A 12046-nucleotide genomic window follows, 5' to 3' on the forward strand; every position below is an offset into this window, starting at 1 on the left:
TATTTGACTGCCAAATAATGCGGTGCCGTTTTTACATTTTAAACAAATATCATCGTCCTTTAGGCAGCGCGTTCATATTTAGAGACGATGTTTAAGGCCAATATCGTCAACATACCCCCACGTGATGAATACAAGTCCCAGAATGCACTGCCGCTTCACCTCGGCGCTTATATCTCAGAGTACGGTGGCCTTTGAGGGTAAAAATAAACACAACGTGTTAAATAGCACAAGCCGATTCACTTTTTCGAGGAAATCTTCCATTATTCCATTATTATTTTTGTGGTGAGTCTTTTTCTGGGGAATGGCGCTGCTCCTTGAAAAAAAATAGATATTAAATGTGAGTGAATGGCCATCAATTATTGGCGGATTTCTACTCTTCGCGTCCTTGTGTATGTGCGTGCCTTTATATACTGCCCCCTAGTGGCCAAGATACCCAACTAGAAGTCAAGCTCGACGTCAATAGGCATTGAAAATGTACAATAATCGTTATTTACGATTGTATAATCCTAACAAAGCACTATTTTTCTTACTGAAACATCTTTTGGTGGCGATAGGAGGGATTAACAATTGAATTTTTACACTCCAAAAAAACTGTTTATTATTTTAGACACTATAAGAGGGATCCCGAGAAGTCTCTTTGCACTCATTGAGGAAATTTTATGCGCGTCCACCTGTCTGTCCGTCTGGCTGTCTACGCGTCTCTCTGCATGATATTTTGCCTGTCCGTGGGCTGACGTGGAGCTGTGCTTGCAGCATGAATCCTCGCGGTCACCGGGGCCCTCGCCACGCTGTCTCTCACCCCCCCACGGTGCCGCCAGACAGACAGACGGACGGGAGCCTGAGGTCTGAGGTCGTGTAAATGCAAATGTTGACGAAAAGGCGCCCGCGTGTGTATTAAAAACGACATGAATGTTTTTGGGGTTTTTTTTTTTTGTTTTATTCGTTGAACATTGCGGTTGCCCCCACCACAACATTTGGAAGCTCTTTTATCACGATGCCACGCATTAATTGTGGTCAGTAGAGATGGCAAATCCAAAAGAAGAAAAAAAAAACAATAAAAAATTAAGAATTATTATTCAGTAAAATCCTCGGATGACATAATGACATTTTAACTGTGAATTATTCATTGTTACGGATCATTTTAAAAATCTGCGATCTTAAAGTGCGCTTTTCATTTTAAAAAAAACACATTCTGAGTGTTGGTGCTATGGGGAGCCCCGAGAAAGCCTTATCTGTCCCTTGGACTGATTGACGGCGTATAAACATGCAGCGCGTTCCACATTGTTTGGCGAGAGACGAAATCTGGGCCGCAGTCGTCGGATGGCGATAAGGCCGTTTGACGCACGTTCCCCCGCTTCACGACGCCCCAATCAGGCGCGACCCGCACGCCCAATTACAGGCCGCAGCGTTTGCCGCTTGGCCATAAATGTTCACATGAGTCCACTCGGAATTCTTCTTTTTGAAGTCGCCGCTCAATAAACGCTGACACCCGGATTTGAATTTCGATATGGATGGCATGAGCCTTCCATTGGATAATCAGCGCCGCCGTTATCGGGATTCATCTGGAAGCGAGAATGCTTTGAACTCAAAAGGGAGGGGGAGGGGGGGGGGAAAGGGGGTTATTTGGATCAGTCAGTCGATGACAAAAACAAACTGGACTTTTTAAGTTTGTTATTGGTTCTCGCGGTGATTTCCGTATTTCTCAGCCCCGCCCCCCTCCAAACGTCTTTTTTTTTACTTTATTTTTTTTAAGAGAGTCTGTCTTTGTGTGTTGTCTTTACAGCCTGGCATTCCTGCGCCGGTGTCTCTTGGACGCGGCGCTCGTAAGCACAGGCGTCCTTTTGTCCCGTTTGCCCTTGAATGCGTCGCAGGTCCAATCCACCCAACGTATGCGTTTGGGTCAATTTTTTGGGGGGGACCGATATTTAAAGTGGTAAGAAAATGGAGCGATGAGGGTACTGTGATGGCCTGGCCTGTGCGCGGTCAGCGTTTTTTTTTTTGGGGGGGGGGGGGATAAACAGCTGAATCCGACAAATAGAAAATGCCCACACTTGCCAGGGGCTGCGAGACTCACGGCCAGATGCTCGCTTGAAGGCCAACCCGACCGCGGGTCTTGAGGTCACTCACTAGGCCACGCCCCTTTCACACTGTCTTCTCAATGGATTGATTTGATTGATTGATAATAATTATTATTATTTTAAACGATGCCATTTTGAATTTTCGGACTCGTGCCATTTGAATTCGAATGAGAGGGGAAAAAATGCCACCGCAAGCCCCGTCCAACCGACCCCCCCCCCCCCCCACCTCCCATGTCTGACCTGAGTTATCACCCGGGCCAGGCGACATAAATCTGCCCCGACGCCGACACACGACCTGGCCGGAAATAAGTCAGCACGATGAGCCGCTCGACGGGCCGGCCTGACGCGCGCTCCCCCAGCAAGGATTTGAAACATTTGCCAAGAAAGAGGTGGCAAACGTTTTCACCGCTTTTTCCGTGCGGCCCAACGCGCAAGTCTGCCTGACTGAGCCACGGGGGGGCCGTCTCCCTGACCATCCGATGACCCGCGCCGAAGGGGGCCGTCGGGTGATGACAAAGGCGGCCATTGGCTTTCACGGCAGAAGAATACGAGCTGTGTGCGTGCTCTCTTGCCACTTTCTCTCCCAAGCCCCCCAGCCAGGATACACAGAGGGGGTGCTCGGGGGGGGGGGGGGGGCGGCAAGAGTGATTAAGATTTTGGGACACTGCCTGACTGCTTTGGAGGGTCAGAGGGTAAAGAGGGTGGGGATTTATTAGGGCTGTAAATTAAGAGTCAGACGTCCTTGTGTCGGACCGTCAGCGTCATTCCCAAGTCCAAAATCTCCCTCCTCGATCGACGCATATTTCGGCCTTCTTTTCTGTCCCCAGTTACGTTGACTTGATACGTGAAGTCGAAGCGGGCAGTCAAGAGCCACGTCTTCCTTTTGTCAATCTTATTTCATCGCCCACGCGAGTTAAAAAGGGGACCTTGTAGCCGCTGACGGTTTGGCAAAACGCTAACGTTAGCCGCCAAAAGCTAACGAGTGGATCGTTTGAAATCGGGCAGGCTCTGAAGACAAGTCTCCTATTGAGGGGTGGGGGGGGGGGGGGGGGGGGTCAAAAAGAGCAAATCAAGACGCCGTAAGTGCAGGTGGCACATCTCGCCGTCTCCATCGTAAACAAGGAAAAAAATAAAAAGGCCAAATATTTTTCTTGGAGGACGACTTCAGAGCCGCTCGCTGATTGCAGCCTATTTTCATCCCGAGTCGCCTCAGAGGGCGGATTTGTGCCTGTGCGGCGGATTAAAGGGCAGCCACTGAAAAGTGTGTGTGTGTGTGTGTGTTTTGTGGTTGGATGGGACCCAACGCGAGACCATGTGGCGGCACCACCCGTACATCTGAGCTCGGGGAAATTAATCTTCACTTTGTACAAAGTACGCCAGACAAGCTAACTTCTGTTTCGAAGCCTGCAAGGAGAATAATATGCAACTAGCTTAAAAAAAAACACACTTTTTGCCGTTCGGCTCCTTGCAAGGTACCAGCAAGCTGACTTCCATGAACATTTCCGAGGGTGACCACGTCCGCGCATAGGCGTCATTCCGTCACTATGTTCCAACCCGCTGACGCCGCTTACGAGTCTGCGTTGCCGAAAGCCTCATAACAATCCGTTAGCCTGTCTATGGCCTTTTGCATTGTTTGTTAGCATTAAGCTAAACGCAGGTAAGTCATGGGAGACTGTAGCAAAAAAGAAGCGGAAGCCTCGACGCCGAACCGTCTCGCAAAATACCCCAAAGTCGGCTGAACTTTTATCTCAAGGCGCCGCCGTGCGGCGATTGCGAATAGACACGAAAAAAAAAAGGCGCGGCATTCGCCGGCGAAGCGGTTGAGGGGCGGCCCACTGACCTGAAACGCGCGGCGTGCGCCCGCTTGCCTCCGAGAACATTTGAGGAATTCCTCGAGGAGGAAGCGCGATGGATGGAATGAGGAGACTCATTGCGCCCAGGCCTCGTCGGAGAGGAGGGGGGGGGGAAGTGGGGGGTTCAGAGGTCACGTCGCGCCCGGATGCCAGGGGTCAAGTTTATTTTTCCTGCCGGGAGGGGGCGGGGATGCCAACAGCCAGTGGAAGAGTGAAGCGGGATTCTGGACATGAATGAAGGGTTATGTGCATTGTGCGGTCTCACACACAAACACACACACACACACACACACAAACACACACTCAAACACACACACACACATACTTGTTAGCATCAGGATGCACCGAAGAGCCTCCACACTCTCGATTCATCCTCAGGGGGGTCACGGCATAACATCCTGCAGGAAGTATATTCACACGTGCGCACGCGGCACACACACAAACACACACACACACACACACACACACACACACACACACACACGGACACTTTTGCTCGAAGAATTTACATTGGAATCAATTACATAAAAAAAAAAAGAAGACAATTTTCAAGCGAGCAATCAAGACAGGCGTGAAAGAAAGGACAGAAGGGGACAGACGATGCATGGAAGGAAGGACGGAAAGGAAAAAAGTTGAAATGGAAGGATGGATGGATGAAGGTATGACATGAGAAGAGGGGACGGACTTTGGAGGTGCATGTTTGTGTGTGTGTGTGTGTGTGTGTGTGTGTGTAACCCATCACAAAAACTTTCAGTCCCTGAAGCTATTCCTGTAATCTTGCAACAGCCCCCCCCCCATCCCCTTCTTCCATCTTCTTCCCTGCAGGACTGACATCAAAGGTTTATGCGTTATCAGTACGTGTGTGTGTGTGTGTGTGTGGGGCAGACCCCCTCCCCGCTTTATCTCTCTCAAGACAAAAGCTACTCCCCCCACCACCCCCCCAAATAAAGCCACAAAAGCCTGCCTGTGTACACTGGGCAGGCCACTTGATTTTCACGGGGTCGGGTCACGGACCAGAGGGGGCGCCGGCGAGTGAACAACAAAGTCCTTGATTGGGGAAGTCATGCCAGGATGAAATGAAATTGGGGAGAAGTGAAGATAACCACCATGTGCCCCAGCTTTGTTCTTTGACGAGACCGTTTAGAATGCGACTTGAAACGTCGCCGATCGAGCTTTTGCGGCTGCTAACATCTGATTCCTGCGCGCGACCTCCGCTGTCGACCCGGAAAATGACTCTGAACGCGGGATAATCATCCAGGATAATCGTTTAAAGTCAAAGCCATTACGGGTGTTTGTGCAGCCCACTGAAATCGTTTCAAACGGGTCCAACAGTCACCGTTTGGGGGCCAATGAGTGTTTTCAGAGTCGATTGGGCAACACACGATGGGTCTTAACGTAGCACATAGCACAGAATAGTCGCTATGTGGCTTTAAGACTTACGATGACTGGAATGTTGTTGCAGACTTTGGAATCAGGAGACGCTTTATGAAATCATATGACCACCGTGTCACCTGACCGGCCTATCGCGTGGCCTTGCGCAATTTATTTTCTTGGTTTGCGTGCGAGTGAGTGTCAGTCCTTTCAGCAGAACTTGACACTCCGATGACAGCGAGCGGTACTGCGCCGTTGGACGATGTGCACGCATACGCGTGCAAACGTGAGTGGGCTGATTTCAGAGCCCTGTTGATCTGAGGGACTCCGGAAAGATCTGATCACTTTTTACCACCAAATCAGGCCCCCGTCCCCTCCCCCTTTCCCCCGAAACCAAGGAGCCTGACCACGGCACACCACCCCCGACACCCCCCCCCCCCCCCCCGGGTGGCCAACACCATCATTTATTTCGCTATTTTCCACTAGAAAGATTGCTCCCGACATGCCTCATATTCTCTCACTTCACGCGAAGGCAAACACTTGTTAGCGTAGCTTGTAGGGTTGTCTTTGTACGCAGCTGAAGATGGCTTCTAATTAAGTCAGAGCTGCTGGAGGCCCTTCTTTTATTATTATTCTTTTTTTTTTGTTGTGCAAATTAGCCACAGATGCGGACACCGAGCGGAAAAATCATCCGAGCAGTCTTGACAGCAGACGCCTCTCAGGAGGAGAGCAGAGGCGGGAATCCCGCCGAGGGACCTTTGACAATTGCTTTTGACACGCCGCCGACAAATTGAATGGAGCTGCGCCCGTCAAATCGCGGATGAAATCGCAATTATAGTGCTGCGCCACCGTTGACCCGTCTTCAATTGGGCAAAACTGAGGAAGGAGATCCCCTTTTTTGGCCCAGAAATCTGTTCCAAACAGGTTAGCGTAGAAAACGCTAACCTGCGGGAACCGCAGCGAACGGACTGGCCGCTCGCTTATCGGCCGGCAAAGACACTGAAAGACATCCTCCGACAACATTGAGGCATTAGCAGCGAAGCCTGTTTTTACTATCGCGCGGAAGCACAATAACATTCCTGCGCATATTATTTGATGGCCGGCCAATCGGCGTCACTCCCATCCACTCCTAAAAAAAAAACAAAACATGTCTTCTCGCATTCCGCATTGACCGGCTTTGATCGGGGCCTTTGTGCAAATACCGACGCTGAAGAAAGACCTGGTCCATGTGGGGAGACTGCGGGATTAAGAGGATCCCTTTGGAGGCTGATGGGACACGAAGAGGAGGGTGACGGGTGGCTTGGGGGGGGTCACTCGGTTGAGATTAACACCTCCGTTTGGTTTTTCCCATGCAGGCTCTCAAATCCCTTTGGAATGCCGTATTCCCCGCGCCCGCCACCGACGTCTCCCTTTACCGTTATACGCGCTGACATTGCAGTTTTTTTGCAAGTCCGCTAGACATGGCGGACCATGAAAACATCCACCTCAGAAATATCGGTCATTAACGGAACACGAAGGAAATTCGGATACATTCCGAGGTTTGTCAAAATAGCCGCTGAAGAAAACCCAACGACAGCCTGTGGAGAAGTCAAAGGAACAGACAAAAGTCGGCAGTGTCCTCGGGACTCAAGAAGAAGCCATCAAGGGAAATCGAGTTTGGCAGTGACCAGTCCGTCTTTCAACGGGGACCAGGGTAGGTGGCCAGTCTGGAGAAGACAAAACAATTGAGATTGAAAACGGGGGCCATTTGGGGCAAGGACGGCGGAGGAGCGATGAGGACATCCGCAGGAACCTGATGGGCCACCTCAACTTGATTTCGGCAGCGGCTGACAAAAGCCTCAGAGATCTCTGACGGCACTACGAGTAAACATGTCCCACTTCAGTGGGTAGCTTGATTCTAAACTACGGAGGTGGAATTCAGACATGATGGCATCAATTAAGTCACAGAGGGACTTAATTGACTTTTCTGTTGCTAGAATTAATGGGCCAAAGAACTACAAATGCATTTTTCTTTAAAAAGCAGTTTGGTACGGACTTTCAGTCACCATAGCGAGGAGATAATTAACCCGTTGCCGCATTTAGATGGCCATTGTCTCCCAAAGCTGCTCACTTCACATCTAAAGATGGATTGGGACATCACCCTGGCCCTGAAAGTACAAGCTTAAGGTTTAAAGCCCTCATCGTCTAACGTCTCATTGTCCCCCACGTCCCCCCTGCCCCCATCCCACACCAAATCCAGTCCACCTTTAGAAGAAGACTAGCAACAATATGGCCCGTAAGACCCCCAAGCGCCCCCCGCCTCCCTCCGGACAAAGAAAGAGATGGCCTCGACTCCCACTCCTTCAGCCTGATCCTCCACTGTGAGAAGCTCTTAATCAGGGGCCAAACAATGAGGCCCCCAGATCCTTGCTTCTCCTTGACAGGGGCCCCTGATCTAATAAGCAGAGCAGGAATAAGTGGGGCGGGGTGGGGGGGGGCGGCTGGTGCCCTGATCTAAGGGATTACTGGGAGAGATTTGGCCAGAGAAAAGCTTAGAGTGAAGGAATGGAATCGATCAGCAATGTTTGGGGGTGAAAGTCCTTCCCAATGAAAAGTATTCTCGGCTGCTGTATTAGCGATTCGTCCCCTTTGGAGGATTTGGAAGGTTTCGTACTTTGAACCGGTCAGAGCAAGAAGAGATTCGCGGGTAGGGAATGGTAAGAACAGACCGAGTCTTGGTTCGTAGGAAGCAATGCCGGGATGGGCTCTGGCACGCCCGCGACCCTCCTGAGGAGAAGCCGATCAGGTCACGGACGGATGGACCGGCAACCGGTCCAAAGTCTCGTCCGCCTTTCAAATGAAGTCGTTTGGGATAGACTTCGGTTCAGGAACGGTGGCTGGCTGTATGGACGGATATCAGGCTGAAGTCTCATTGGCCGACAGGACGGGACACTGGAGGCCAGCCGCTTTCAGGCAGGCCTCCAGCTCCCCCCTTTGATTTTTTTTTTCCACCGCGGCGTCTCCATCTTCAAGCCTCCCTTCATCCCCGGAGCTTCGTCACCTCTTAACCCAGCCATCAACCCCTGAGGCCACATCCCTTCTAACCGCTTGTGCGCTTTGACCTGATGATTTTGGATCCGTCCCAACCCCCTCCCAGAGCTCAGAGTCTGCCGCGATCTCGGGGGCAGGTGGAATCCGTTCCGCGGACGTAAAGCGTGGACCAAGTCCTCTGGGACTGAGTCCATTGGTCTGAGGGCTGTCCTGTTCTTGACGCGATCGAGGGGTTGCTTCAATGGCGAGGGAGTTTCCTTTATAGTGGAAAGCTTTTGTGCCTTCGATGGCTGCCGAAGGCATGCGTGAAGGTCTTAGTTGGGATTGGGCTCAGTTTCCCCCAAAGGAAGGACTCTGTGCTGTTCCAAAAATGAGATACCTTAAAATCAAGCTGATTTAACTCCCGTATATTTTGGAACTCTTTCAGCCTATATTACCCCCCCCCCCCCGCCCCATGACAAAAAATGAGATAAGACTTTTTTTTTGTTGTTGTTGTTGATCTTGCTGAACATGCTCGCACCGAGCATTTGATCGTATATATGCATCGATAGATTTGAGATTTGTTCGTAAAGTCGTTTGAATCAATGTCAACAAACTCATTCGATGCGAGAATAGATGTGTTATGGAACAAAATCCAATCAAATGATTTGTTTGCGGGTGAAAAAAAAAATTTGGCTGCGGTAGCGCGGTCCTAAAAAAAAAAATAAGAACAGCGCTACGATGAATCACGTCAGGAGGTGAAGAGTCGTTCCGCCAAACTCTTTCCGTCCTCTCTCGGGTGTTTATCGAAGTGTAATGATGACTAACGCTGCGGCTCCGCATGTGTAACCCGTTAACGGGATTTCCTGTGGCGCAGTGCGAGCGGGCGTCTGCATTCACTCACGGCTCAGCGTCGACTTTAACCAAACATGCCTCTCGATGGACATCCTGCGCACGTCACGCCGTGTTTGGAGGGCACTAATCTGCTCCGGTCGCGCTCCGCCGCTGCCAACTATCTGGAACGTCGCACTCCGAGCGGCGATTAATTGGCACTTTGGAGACGAGGAGAAAAAAAAATGGGTGTTCTTCGTAGCTTTTGGGGGCCTTAATATGTCGGAAAATGAGGATGTTTTGGCAGGTGGCCGTATGGTCATGAGAATTTTCGAAAATTGATGGTAAACGGAAAGTTCGGACAATTAAAAATGAAAATTGGGTGGTCTAAAACTAAACGAAAACTAGTTTGACCAATCGAAACAAATTTGGGTGGTTTATCGTAACAAGATGCAAAAAAATTTTTTTTAAATCATCATCCTAATATCTCAAGGACCCGTGCGGAAAACTGAACAGGAAATTTGCCAATTTTGGTTGGGAAAAGAAATTTTGGTGTGCATTTTCTTGTTTGGAAAACTAGTTCCCCCGATCAAAACAACATTGCGGATATGTCCATTAATGCATGACCCACAAAAAAAGCCTCTGGCTGAAATTGAACAGGAAGTCGGCCATTTTTGGTTCGGGTGTGGGCGTTTTTTTCCCCCGGAAAATTCACAAAAGTTGACAAATTAATGACTTTTTCTCGGAACATGCCGGTGAGGACACGTCACTCACGACACCCCGCGGCCGACGGGGGCCGGCTTCCCCGCCGGGTATGATAAACACCCCCTGCTTTTGCCGGTGTCGCACGACAGGTGAGCAGAGTTCAAGCGTGCCACCCGGGCCACGTTCCTCAAAGGCGGACCAAACAAATCATTCGCAAAGTGGGCGAGGGAGATTCATGAAAGCAGCGAGGTTCAAACAGGGTTCACTCTTCTGTATGTGATGTGGTGGGGGGGGGGGACCCCCCCACACACACACACACGCACACACACACCTGCCAATATGTTCAGCACACACCGGCTAAGGCCAAAGTGATAGAAGGCGGCCTTCTCGTTGAGCTTTCTGTCATATCACGCCTTGATTGTCATTGATTTGGGGGGGGGGGGGGGGCGGTGACTTTCTCGATAACTCGCTCAACTTATTTTGCGGTTCTGCTCGGCATGCGTTGGTCTTGCCAGGATCGCATCAAGCGGACGCGTTTTCACAGCAGCACCCCCGACTCACTGAATCGGACCGATCACTCTTCTTTGGAAGCGCTCCCCCCCCACAACCCCCCACACCACACACCCATCCCCGCCCGAGTTTGCATCACAAAGTCCCGTATCGGCAGCTCGGCCCTTTTGTTGCCATCTAATGATTAACGCAAAGCTTCACATTAATTCCGTGAACTGCCCCCCACCCCCTCCAAAAAGTACAACTTTCAGATACTAAACAGGAAATGAAAAAGTTATGATGACTTAAAAAAGTCGATATAAAATAGCGCTCGGATATCGACGTCAAAGAAAATAGCCTTGAACATTTCCTTCTCCGAGTTTCCACTGATTGGTCGGAGCCACATGATTTCAGGTGTGTGACAATGAAGACTCCCACCCCCTCCCCAATCAGAATATTTGGGGGTTATCATTGCAGCTCCCCAAACGGGGGCTGCGGTAGAATCAGATTCCTGTGGCGTCCCTTCGCTTTTATCTGATGCCATCGGTGACACGGGCCGGTTCCACTCCCGCTGATCCACCCCGCCCCCCTGACCCCCGGGGGCCCAGATAGGAATGATAACTCACATACTTATGCTAATGGTGTCGGAGTGGGGGTCGGGAGGAGGGGGTGGAAGCAGCAATGGCTGGTGCCTGACAACTGATAACAAACTGAGCGGGTGGGGGGTAGGTTGGGGTGAGGGGTGTTCTTGATGACTGGGTGGAGGTGACGTGGGGGGGGGAGGAAAGTGAGGTGGGCGAAAGGTCAGGAAGAATACGTGAGGTGTGGCTGCTCGCTCATTAGTCGCCGTCACAGCATGAGGGAGCGCATGAGGGCAACATCAGGTCCCTTTCACATTTAAAGCCCCCCCAGCTACCCCCCCGAATCTTCTTTCAGAAGCTTTTTGACGCCATTTGCATTCGACAGATTTAATGAGGGCAGATGACCTGTCACGCGGCACCAAAAATCAATCGAAGGACTCGTGTGCTTCCTATCGGCTTTTGTTGGGGGGGCGGGGGTTGGGGGGGGGCCCTCAAAGTGCCTGAAACTCACCAATTTTGGCCGGCGTATATATCTTGGTGTACATGAATCATAAGGGTCCAAAGGTCCCGACCCCGATTCAAACGGCGGTTACACAACACAAGCGAGTGAGTGCCTGCCACGCTCCGACAAACAAACTCCACTTCAGGACGGGAAAGGGGTTGAGGGGGGGGGCACTCCCACTTTGCACGGGGGCGCCAAATAACTCGGCGGAAAGGGAAAGACGCCATGCGCGCAGTTTTGCTTGAGTGTTGACATCAATTTCGGGCTTTGGCCTTGGTGTACCACTCGGGGTCAGACGGCGCTTTATGGTGAAAGTCAAAGTACACAAATAAAGGAAGTCATAAAGCAGATAAGGGCCCCCCCCCCCCCCCGCTTAATGGCCACTGGCACGGATCACGCTCGGGCGGCTTCTCGTGTTTGTCAGACACAAACGTGTGTTGCGTTGCTGTCCCGAACACAACACGCCATTTTTTTTTTTTTTTAATCCACTGACCTTTGAGACGTACTCCAAACGAGGACACGTCGGAATGGCGGCGAGGGATTTATGACCATCGTCTTGTCTCCGGGACGAGCGTCTGTTGGCGGTGAGAAGGAACGATGCCCCATGATGCATTGCGGCTTCCAGAG

The 12046-nt window shown here is 50.9% G+C and overlaps 1 protein-coding gene and 1 long non-coding RNA gene across 2 annotated transcripts in view; one reads left to right on the forward strand and one right to left on the reverse strand.

Moving 5' to 3' along the window:
* The window catches only part of LOC127588025 (ras-related protein Rab-24-like), a 75778-nt gene that overhangs the window by 27140 nt on the left and 36592 nt on the right, over positions 1 to 12046 (forward strand). The window lies entirely within an intron of this gene.
* On the reverse strand, positions 3609 to 11986 carry LOC127588039 (uncharacterized). Its single transcript, XR_007958946.1, has 3 exons — positions 11913 to 11986; positions 4257 to 4329; positions 3609 to 4155 (listed from the first exon to the last, which is right to left on the reverse strand). It is a non-coding gene; the product is annotated as an uncharacterized LOC127588039 (long non-coding RNA).

The sequence above is a fragment of the Hippocampus zosterae genome, chromosome 16, assembly GCF_025434085.1.
Source record: "Hippocampus zosterae strain Florida chromosome 16, ASM2543408v3, whole genome shotgun sequence".
NCBI lineage: Eukaryota > Metazoa > Chordata > Actinopteri > Syngnathiformes > Syngnathidae > Hippocampus > Hippocampus zosterae.